Raw genomic sequence first — 11,857 nt, 5'->3', positions numbered from 1 at the left:
TGTTTTGCTCAACAAAACCGGTGTTGAGAATCACATATTTGCCAAAGTTAATTAGTTTTCAGCCAATAATCTGATCATATCTGCAGGCAGCAGTGGAGCACTTTGCCAAATCACATAAAAATGCTGAAGGCAGATAATTCAAATTAGTTCATTGTTCATCTGCCTGAAAAATATAAATCTGGTTTTGAAAAGTCAAACTTTTTTATCGTCATTAATGTGATGTCAGCCAAGGCAAAATGGTGTCTAGTCCCGGTGTATGTTATATTAAAAATAGATTTCTTTTTCACTTGGTTCATTTATGTCTATTTCCACTAGAGGACTCTGTGCACCACTTTCTGTCCAAATAGTATCAGGAACTGGGAGCAGACGTGTTGGAGGGGTTACAGCTCTCCCTGAAGAGGGCGGCCTTGTCAAGTGTCTTTGAAGAACCTTTGAAATTCACCATCCTAAGCTCTCATTTCATGAATTAACACCGTACACACCGACTGTACAACCTCACACAGTAAAGAGAAAGTAAATTATGTTCTGAAAACATTGTTAAACAGCTAAAACAAACATTTTTTATATTTTGTAAACAGGGGGTAAATGGTCAAAAACTAATAATAGTATACAGGACTCACACAGCACATTAACAAAAACTCAATCAAATAAACTGAATGAACACAAGCTGTAAAGCAGTTTAATGGTCGACTACAGCCCCTGTGGCAGCGATGCGTTCAGCTCAGGCGGTTGTAGCTTGTGTGGTGTGCTCACTGCTCTTTGTTCTAACCAGAGCATATGCCACAAGCCCTCACTGCTTTTCCTCAACAGCTGCTAAGCCCATTAAATCTGCAGCCAGCCACCGGGGTGGAGGGCTTACAGGGAGGGAGGAGGCACTGTTCCACCATAACCCCAGGGGCTGCACCAGAGAAATGTTCAACATGAACATAGATAACTGGGATGAGCGGTGTGCATCCCTCTCGATGTGTCTGCTCTGTTTGCAATAGTGAATTGTTTTTCTGAAGCCATATCTATTCATCAAATTAAAAGTAAACCATTATTATACTATAATGTCTGTCATATGTTTGAATTGATGATGAGCACATTATATGGACAGTGTAGTGATATAGTCTAGACTAAAGAAAATGCAGCCAGTCTGTGCTACAAGGTGCCTCTAAAGTAAAATTTATGAGCAGTGTGGTGATTATCCAGCATCCATTCTGCATCATTTAGTGAACTAACACTCTGCCTGTTTGCTCTGCAATCCTGTGCCTCAGGCTCTGGATCTCAATGGCTCCCAGTGCTTCTATTTGCTGTGCTGCAGGATATCACAACACTATTCATTTCCAGGCTTCACATCACCTCATTAAACTGACCTTGTCCCCGTGCACAGCATTAAAGCACAGCTTTATGAAGACTTTCCTTTCTTAATAACAAAACAAAAACACAGCATATACCTCTTTTATTTAGTCTTCGCTCAGCTCATTTCGAGTCTCGGTGATTTGCTTCACACCTCCATCTCGAGGGGGCTTCAGTTTGTCCATAACCTCACCGCTCTCAGCTGTTGAAAAGCACCACAGCCAAGGGATTAACCACAGCCTGTGATTAGCAGCCCACTACTGCACCCGAAAGAGGATTTATACTCAAATCACAAACACTGCCTACAAACCTGGCTCAAAAAACTCATAAAACGTCATATTCATCTGTATCATTATAGAGATATCAACAGTTTCATTATATTCTATTATAAATATTTAAAGCATAAATGTGGCAGCATGAGCTCTGGATCTCTCTATAAACCTACAGTACTATAATATTCTGTGGTAAAAACATACATACAGACCTGTAAAGGGACTAATTATTTAATTTTTTAGTTTTTATCATAACCATAAAATGTAACTGCATTTTTAGAAGCATTCATAATCTGTTGAACATCATCTACTGTTGACATAGAGAAGAATTAGCATAGAGGAAATGATAGATATCCTAAAATCATCATCTGAAAAATTTTAAATGTATTATTTAGATTATTTTCTTTTATGGTCGAGGATAAAAAGCATCTTTACTTGTGTGTACCCTTTGTTGAACCAATCCTTATCGCTGTGATGTGGCCAATTTGCTCTCTTCACAGTGTTAAACTCAAACAGAATCTATAAAAAAAAAATAGCAGCACAGATATGTTGATTTGCTTTGAGCCATTTTAGCCCACAGCCTTATTATCCTGTGAAATGGAGCAGAAACATGTGATGAGGCAATAGGTAGAGAGAAACCAGGCCTCAGTGTAAAATATGTCATGGCAGCGGCGCTGGAGAGGGTCTATTACTGCTGAATCTTCCCAGAAATGCTATTTTCATCCAAGATAAATTGTACTCTGGAGCAGGGACAAATATTGTGCTCTCAGACTCTTCTTTTGATAACCAAGGTGAGCGAGGAGGCCTGGAGCAGCATGCATTTAAACATCTTCTTTTTGCCATCTCCTAGGTGGTGCTTGTCCTCAGGGCCTTGAAAGCTGCCTCTACCCACCCGCCAGTGAGTGTATTGGGCCAGCAGCCCACAGTTGCAGTGCACTCTCTTCCAATGGGCTCGCACTAAAGATTAATTACACAGCGGAGGTGAGGGAAAAAACAAAGGCCAATCCATCTGCGTCAGGGCAAGTGGACAGGCCCACGGCACAGCGGGCAATGCACTGACAACGGCATCTATCACAGGGACGGCCATTACACAAACACAAGGTCAGGGTGCTACCTGTCCCTCCTAGCCCCCCAAGCCACAGCAAGGCAAGCTTAGTTGCACCTTTAAGCCCCTGCTTGGCCGTCAGACCACCTTTTCCTTTGCTGTCCTCGTTCTTAGAACAACAGGAGGTGAGGTTAACGCGTTTCCACACAGCAGAGAAAGCCAGTCCTGGGTTACTCCAAGGTAGCAGGCGACTGACAGCATGCTATCAGTCCTGGCCCACAGACTGATGATAGCTGAGGAAATTGCTGAGGAGTAGAAGCCATTTACTGGCTGTGATTTATTTAGCTTTGGTGCTGTTGCTACCCTGAGACAGGCAGGCTTTATAAAGCCACCACAGCAAGTATGACAGGCCAGGGTCGAATCTGGGTTATATGCATGATGGGAGACTGTGCAGAGCTTTTGACCTATAGCATATTAGGTCAGTCACTTAGTGGCATTGCCATTTGATCCCTCAAGTCCCATCTGCTGTGTTTGTCACTGAAATTAATGGAATCTGAAGAAAACAGCAATCACACAGGTTGGCAAAATAGACAGAAACGGTTTGATCTGCAGAAAGCTAATTAAACTAAGTGCTGAAGTGAGTGATGAAAGATTTACTGGGACCTTATTAAAATATTGTTTTCTATAAATATCACACACAATAAACAGGATTTCAGGTAACCAAGAGAAAGAATGACTTATGTGTGTTAATTACTGCTAAAGATTGGTACTGGATAAATTAATTAGTTGATTAATTAATAGACAAGATATTAAATTACAACAATTTTGTTTTGCAAGTAATTCATCAAGCAAAAAAAAAGGTGTGTTGTGAGCTTCCCAGCTGTGAAGATTTACTGCTTTGCTCTTAATACCTTTCTAAATTGAAAATCTTTGGACAATGAAAGCAAAATGAAGACGTCACCTTGGACTCTGGAAAATTATAGCAGCCATTTTTCACTGTCCTCTAACACTAAGACTAAATGTTTAATCAATGATGAAAATAACCGTTAGTTACAGCCCTAATGAGAATAAGGAAAGATAATATTTAGCATCTAGATTGTGAGATCATCACCGGCACAGCAGAGGCAATAATGAGAGATAATAAACTTTCCTCCAGAGAAACTTACACACAGCTGACACCATGTTGCCAAACCCCTGCTGGACACCTCTAGACTACAGGATGTAAATGTTATCAAGCAAACACTTCCTACGTGTGAGCACCAGCTGTGTGACTATACCCCAACAGAACACATCCACAATGCAGGGAATATAAAGCATGTAGTGAATTGAGACGGACAAATCTAAACCACCTCTTTCATAGCAGCAAGCATAATAGTTTAGTATGGAGCAAACAATCTCCTCTATGAAATGTTATGTAGCATTGAGAAGTATGTGTACATACAGTTAAGCCTGACAGTGAGTACAGCAGGAGCATGCAGGTCAGAAGTTCAGATGTAATTATGATATGAAGAAGAGTAAAGTAAGTGGTCAAACCCATTGGTTTGAGTTCCTTAATATGCAAAGATAAAATGTGACAATATGGTGTTTATGCTTGTTTATTTTTCAGTGGGTAATAATTGTAAGAATGGGCTGAGAAAGACAAAAGTACTATGTACTAACTACGTGGCTAATGTTTTTGCAGTTTATATAGAAGAAATCAGCATATTTAAGTTAATATTTTATGTGCACCAAAGTATGCAAAACAAACTACAACACTGGAATGTCTTCACAGAGAGACATTTAGAAACATTTTTTGTTTTTCTGAGATATTCCTGGAGCACCACCCACAATTTACTTCAATTCATTGTTTCCATCTGTGGACGACCTTGTTTGGGTCCATCAACAGCTCATGAAGAATTTGTACTGACAATGTATACTGACATTTTCAAGTATATTTACTTTGGTCACTCTTCCTGTGTGAATAAAAATCAGACTTAGATTTAGTTTGTCGTATGGAAATGGACACAAGCTGAACTCATTATTGACATACATGAACATTAGTAGTGCTTAGCTTAGCTTGGTGAAAACACTGACAGTATAAAGAATGCACAGTGTATGCATGACGTCACCTACAGGTTTCTGAAGAGCCGATTTAAAGCTGTGGCTCTGACCATCACCATGTTGGCAGTCTTGTCCCTTCCACCTTCCAGCTAATCCGAAAATCAGCAAAGACGTGGATTATTGGCAGACCTGAGGTGGGCCGAATAATGCCTGTGTGCTCAAATCAACCACCTGTCAATCAAAGTTGACAGGTGGTTGATTGATCGTGTAAATTAAATAGAAATTCAGACTCAGTATAGTTGTCATAAACAGGAAATTAGCTACTGTATAGAGACCAGGCTGTAAACATGTTTATTTATGCTGTGAAGTTTTAACGTGGAGACTTATGGAGATTGACTCGTTTGTGCCTGTTTGAGGAACTGTAGTTTTCACTTCACAGCCATGGACGTCGCCACTTGGGTGAAATCCTGCAGCTACTATCCACAGTAGTACCAACAAGTGTTTATAGCAGTGCAGAGCAGAAGAGTGAGTTGGACTTTAATGGGTTAGGTAACCCACCTTACTGTAAATGATGCGTTGTATTATAACACAAACATGTAGCAGCACACCTCCAGTTATCTACCTGAACCAACAAAATCTATAAATGTGATTTTCAAAAACAGCAAGCTTGTTTGTGTTCTTCTCATGAAAAGTGGGTCACAAATCAACTCTTTATCAGGTTTATCTGACTCTCATTTTCTGGGCTGCATCTGCTCTGATGAAAGGATACTGAACGAAGTCAATAAACCTGATAGGAAGCATTGTCCTTGACCCACGTCTGTCCTGTGTGTTTCTAAGAGATCTGACCTGGTTTTACATTTCTCCTTTAAAGTGATGAATAACTTAATGTAGTTATTCATCTATTCCATCTATTATTTAATGTACTATAGCTACATAAGTCATTGAGTTTAATTTCTCAGTTAAACTTATATTAATGTATGACATTAATGGGAACAGTTTTTTCTAAAATAAATTCAGGAGGAATCTCAGATACATAAATCTAAACAAATAGTAGTATTGTGGCTATATTTTCTGCTAGATCTCCAGACTCATTTCTTTCTCGATGACAAAACAGAGAGAACTTTAATGTCATGAATAGTAAATAGTTGTGCTAGAATAATAGATAAAGGTGACAATATAATAACATAGTGTTAGTTTGGAGACAATCACCAATACTTTTTCTTTTTAAAGATATTTTTGGGCTTTTATTTAAAAGTAGCAGTTAAAGAGTGACAGGAAAGTGGGGAAAAAAAGAGAGACGTGCAGCAAAGGGCCACAGGTCAGAATCAAACCCTGGGCCGCTATGGATTGAGCCTTTGTACATGTATGGGGCCCACACCGGATGATCTACCAGGGCGCCCCAGAACCACCAATAGTTGATGCAACAAATGAGATGGACCGTGCTCGCAGATACATTTTAGTTTAGTTTACTTGATGGAAAAAAGAATAAAATGCCACCACCAACACGAAGCACCAGAGCAAAGTGAAGTGCATCAGGAGTGAATAAGTGCATAATGTCAAACAGACTCCTGAATTGTATCATTAATCCAGTTTCTGTGCGAGATGGTTTGGGATTTATTATATACTTTCTGGTTTAAGGACTAACAGAATTTGTTTGTAAATGCATGACTCAAACAAATCTGTTTTTGAGTTATAAAAGGTTATGAAACCCTTATGACTACACATTAAAGGGGTTAGGGGTAAGCCACATGGCAGCATGCAGACTGTTGCTTAAATTCATTTTGGGTTTCTTTTCCCTTCAAGCAGAGGAGAAATAAATCAGATGACAGCCTGAAGTCTTATTTTCATCTGCCAAAAAAACCAATATCCCTTCACTGTCCCAGCATTTGGAGATGACAGCAGAGGGCATTTTTGTAGACTGAAGCCACAGCAGTCTTGTGATTTTTTTATTTTTTTATTTATTCAGATTTTCCACTTGGTGAACTGAAATGCTGTACTATGAGAAAGAAAGAAATGTCAGGTCTATGTGACTCTGACAGTGCACAGACGTAGCAGAAAGAAACATGTACGAGGACAGTTGGAAGGGCAATACCCAGAGCTCAGTGTGCTGCAACAGCACAGAGTCCCACTGAAACGTTAAGTCTCTGCCAGCTGCATGTTTTATGACAACACATTAAAGAGGAGCCTGGAAGTCTAGCGTGTGAGCCTTGCTTTGTCTATCCTCTGCCAGCGAGGAACTGAACCTGGCACGCTTTATTGAACAAAGAGCTCCTACGACTGTGGCTACAGGCTGTTCCCTTGAAATCTAACTCAAGACAATAGAAACAGAAGGGAGAACGAGAGTGGGAGAACGAGAGGCAGTGTGTGTGAGGTTTGCGGTAGGCGTCTGCAAAAGGCCTCCTGAGGGAGTGTGTGTGTTGGTGAGGAATGCTTGGGCCGGGCCAGTGGCTGCAATGGGTTGATCCGCTGGTGCAGACAAGGTGGAATCCAAATCGGCTATGACAAGAATGTGAAAGCAGGATATCATTAGAAGCATGAGAGCTGCAGCTCAGGCCTGAAACACACAGCAGGCAGCAACAAACACATACACAGATAAACTGATATAGACACACACGCACTGGGAAAGTCATTACAGCACACATGCAGGGACTGAACATTAAGGGGTGGATCAAAACAGCAGCCGACTCTTGGACGTGAAATATTATGCTGTGGTATGCAGAGCTGCAGTATCCTCCCTTTCTTTGTGTATTCCTTTTTATTGGCGCCCAACAAAGATGTAATGCAGAGCTCCAGTGCTCTCATGATGACAACTTATTGAAAACAAATCAAGAACTCCACCTCGACTCCTTCCTAAATCGTGTTGCAGTGTACAGATCTTTTACTTTAAAGGAGAACAACACCAATTTTACACATCAAAGTCTGTTCACAGGTCTTACAGAGTACTATATGAGTGCATACTGTATATGAAAAAAAAGTTGTATAAAACCTTCTGTGGCTCCAGAGGGAGCTGTGTGAAATCTGATAAATGGCCTCAAGTGATGCTGGCTGGGATCTGAAAATTACAAGTTTGAAGATAAAAAAAAGAAGTGAGCTCACCAGATCTTTGTAGCCCACACTGGCTCAAGGCTAAATTAGCCATTACTAGATTAACACACCTGAATCTCTGACCAAACTGTGACTGTTCAAATTGCATTGTGGATGATGTAGTTACAAGAAAAAAGAATGCTTAGATACTAGCAGCAAGAAAAAAGTATAAAAGGTAAAGATCTCATCATGCAGATCAGCTACTTTCAGTCTCATTACATAACAAACTATATTCTATAAAAATATGACGTTGAAGATGGTCTATGTGGCTGTTGTTATACGTTGGTTATTTTTAATCTGAAAACTAACGACAGTAAAGCTGTAAAAGAAAACCTAATATTTCTGCAGTGTAGTGAAGTTAGAAGCATTAGCAACTAAATGTTCTTCAGCCATCAAAAGTAAAAGTACCCATTTTGCTGTACAGTCCTTGTCAGTGTTATTTAATGGATAATGTACAGTGAGCCGGTCATTGTTGCACAATAAACCCTGACAGGGTGATGCCAGCTCACTGTACTTTATCCTGCTTATTACACAGCTACTTAATAGAGAAATCAATATATTGTTTCAAATATTGATTTGAAAATGATTTGCATCTGCTGTGGCTCTCCAGTGTCTATGAACAAAACTGCAAGTCTGTTATTCTGAAACAACAAACCGCAGAGTGATGACCGTGTTTAGATGACCAGAATCAGAATTGAGCATTCATCAAAGCTGTGCAATAAATTACACTATTGGGTCATTATTGCTGATTTATTAATATATAAATCGTTTAATGTTGTAGTTAGTCAGTGAGGAGCTACTTTGAACCACTTTGTTTACTGTTGTGTTTAATCTGTAAGAATGTATCAAATGAGTTTAATTCCACCATTACCAACTAAAATAAAGTGCACTGAGAAAATATTTACAAAAGGTGAAAATTAACTGCTAAAAGGTCACAAATTAGTTAAATTGTTTTTAAAAAAAAGCATCAGAAAACCTGTTTTAGAGTCTTGTATCATATATTATATTAAAAAAAGGTTTGCTGCTGAGATCCTCAGACCATGAAATATTTTGCCGCCAGATCATTCCATCTATTTCAACGTGCCAAGCAAAAAGTCCCAACATCCTCTCCTGTTTCCTTTTCTCCTTAAAACCACAGCTAACTTCTAAACTCACAGACCACACACACCGGTTCACACCTATCAAAAAACAGACTAGAAGAGCAAAAAAACTCAACCTTGGATGAAGCCACGAGCCATGTTTTGTGAGGAGAGAGATGATTTCAGCTGGGGGGGAGAGGATGAGAGGATGCTGGACAAACCGTGGGGTCAGTTATCTGGAAAATCTGAAGGATGTTTCTGTCTTTCATGAAGCAGCAGGTTTGTTTCCTCGGCTTCTTTGTGACAAATGTAGAGCCAAAGTTTTCTATAGGACCTTTACTCTGACTTTACAGGGAGAGTGCTTTATAGCAGACTGCAACATGACAAGTATTTCACCGTATAGCAGACTTTAAAAGTTTATCCTACCAGGTGTAGTTATCATTCCAGTGTTTTACAGGAAAACCTTGCTTTAACCTTTCCTTGGAAAATGAAGGTTGTTTTATTGATATAAATATTCAGATGGAAGAAATGCAGGGACTAACCTTGTTTTAAATAAAATGCATGTATGCATATTAGAGACAGGCTCATTTGCATTTTAGATGTGTTTAATTACCTTCATTTGCATGCATAAAACAGCTCAATGCTCAGTGCTCAATTTATGTGGAGTGGAGTTTTTACATAACCACAGGTGGCTTGTTTTATAAATGACTGAACGTCAACAGGTTTGTTTTTGGTATGTCGATAACTGAGTTATCCGGTTTAGACTGTTGATGTTTCACATCTTTGAAGCTGACTGTCGTCATAGCAACAAACCCTGAAACCCAAACCTGTAAAAGTGATGTTTTAAGGTGAACCCCATACATGAACTTAGTTTTAGATGGTAACAGTTAGGTTTCTGAGATTTATGATGAAAGAATGTTGAATATTATGATTTTATAATTATGACTGTGGGAGCCTTAAACAGCTTCTTCATCAACAGACTGATACTCCCACTATGTTGGAAGGAGCGCTACCACAGGTCCTTCATTACAATAGCTATCAGACTCTGACTTCATGACTTTTTATAATATATATTTCTTATTTATGAGTCATTATTATTATCCACCTTGTGTATATGAGCTGCTGTGACAAGTGAATTTACCCAGTGTGCAATCATTAAATTCTATCTTATAATATACATCATAAAATCAAAATAAAGCCCTGCACACTAATAAGAGTCCAAAGACCAATGAAGCCAGAACACATGACTTTTAATTAAACTACTAACTGCAGAACTCACCATTAGGTTTCTGAAGAGTCATTTTGTAGCTCAGAGTCTGGGGCTCTGGCTGCCACCATGTTGGCTGAATGATGCCTGGGTGATCAAACAAGCCACCTGTAACAGCACCCACTTGTCAATCAAAGCAACCACACTGTTATTTATACATGATCATTTAAACCTTAATATAATTTGAAATGGTGAGTTCAAAATAAATTCAGAGTCAGTACAGTTGTCATGAACGGGAAATTAGTATAGAGACCTAAAACTGTCTTTTGTACCAGGCTGTAAACATGTTTATTTCTGCTGTGAAGAGGGACATTTTAACATGGGGGCTTATGGAGATTGGCTCTTTCTGTAGCAAGCCTAAAAATCACATTGGCTTCACTTCACAGCCATGGTGCATAGAACAAAAGGACATCAGTACAGAAACATGAGATTTAATGTATGGCCATGAATCTTTTGCCCCAGTGCATGCTGGGAAGTGGAATCACATGATCAGCACTCAGCCAGTCTTATAAATGTTGATCATAGCGTCAACTACTTATTTTGCCCTGATGTCAAAATAAGAGCACAGTTATTTGAAAGAACTTCATCCAGGATTAACTATTTAAACCTTTCAAAGAAATTAATTATCTGAACAGTATTATTTTAATATGATACAGAGGCCTGAAGATCAGAGCTCAGATGTGAATGAAAAAGGAATTTAAAAAATATATCAAGAGAAAAACTGAGATTTCTCTGCACTAAGCACATTCAAGTATCAAAAAGGTGATGTTTTCTGAGAGAATTGTTGACCAGAGACACATAATATCAAGTATCACGCCGCTTGTAAAATTTAGACAGTGGATGAGGAGATTTGCTTTGTGTCAATACAGCTCATTGTTAGATAAACAGGGACCCTGCTCGGCTACAGTGCAGCTGCAGAGCTACCCGCCGAAGGAACACAGCTACCTTCTGACTGAACGCACTAATGGCCTGTAGGCTCTTCTCTGCCATTGAGCATCACACTCTGCGGCAGGCAGGCCCAGTGGAGCGAAAGGAATAAGACAGGAGGATGGAGGAGATGAGGAGGCTCTGTGTCCGAGACCTGCTGCAACAGACACAATAACACTGCGAGAACAGCACAAGACATATTGCTATTCAGACAGAAAGAACTGATTTTTTTTTGAGACTGTGTATCCCTGTGTGCCTGCCTGAGGGGTACACACAGTATTATGAGAAGGATTTGAGTTGACACAAGTCACAGTCGCTCCATCGCCGGTGTGGAGGAGGAGGGGAGATGAATTATTCAACCAGCGAGCTCTGCTCGGCTCTGACGTCTTGTTGTGTCTTATGGGGAGGTGAGGGGAGCCGGCAACAACAAGCAGCACCTCCTCACAAGGCGGCCGTCACATGACAGCCCCAGGATAGAGCATCCAAGGAACCTCGATTTTCCCGAGGACAGGGCATCATTTCAGAGAGCAGCAGCAGAATAATAGCTCCCTCTCAAAATGACAGCCATCGCTGCGGCACACCATCACAGATTGCTGGTCTATCATTCCCCACACACACAGGATGAAATGACAGCCCTGCCCCGCTGATAGCGAGGCATCTCAGCCTGAGAATAAGTGTTCCTTCTGGCTTAGCCCGGCTTTGATGTTATTATACCATAGCAGTGCAATATTCAGCTCTCAGAGTCACTACCTGCTGCTGAGGTGATCTCTTAAAGCTCAGTGTTTGTGTAGCTGAGAAAATGGAA

This window comes from Larimichthys crocea, chromosome XV (assembly GCF_000972845.2).
Source record: "Larimichthys crocea isolate SSNF chromosome XV, L_crocea_2.0, whole genome shotgun sequence".
Lineage (NCBI taxonomy): Eukaryota > Metazoa > Chordata > Actinopteri > Sciaenidae > Larimichthys > Larimichthys crocea.
This window is presented reverse-complemented; position numbering follows the sequence as displayed.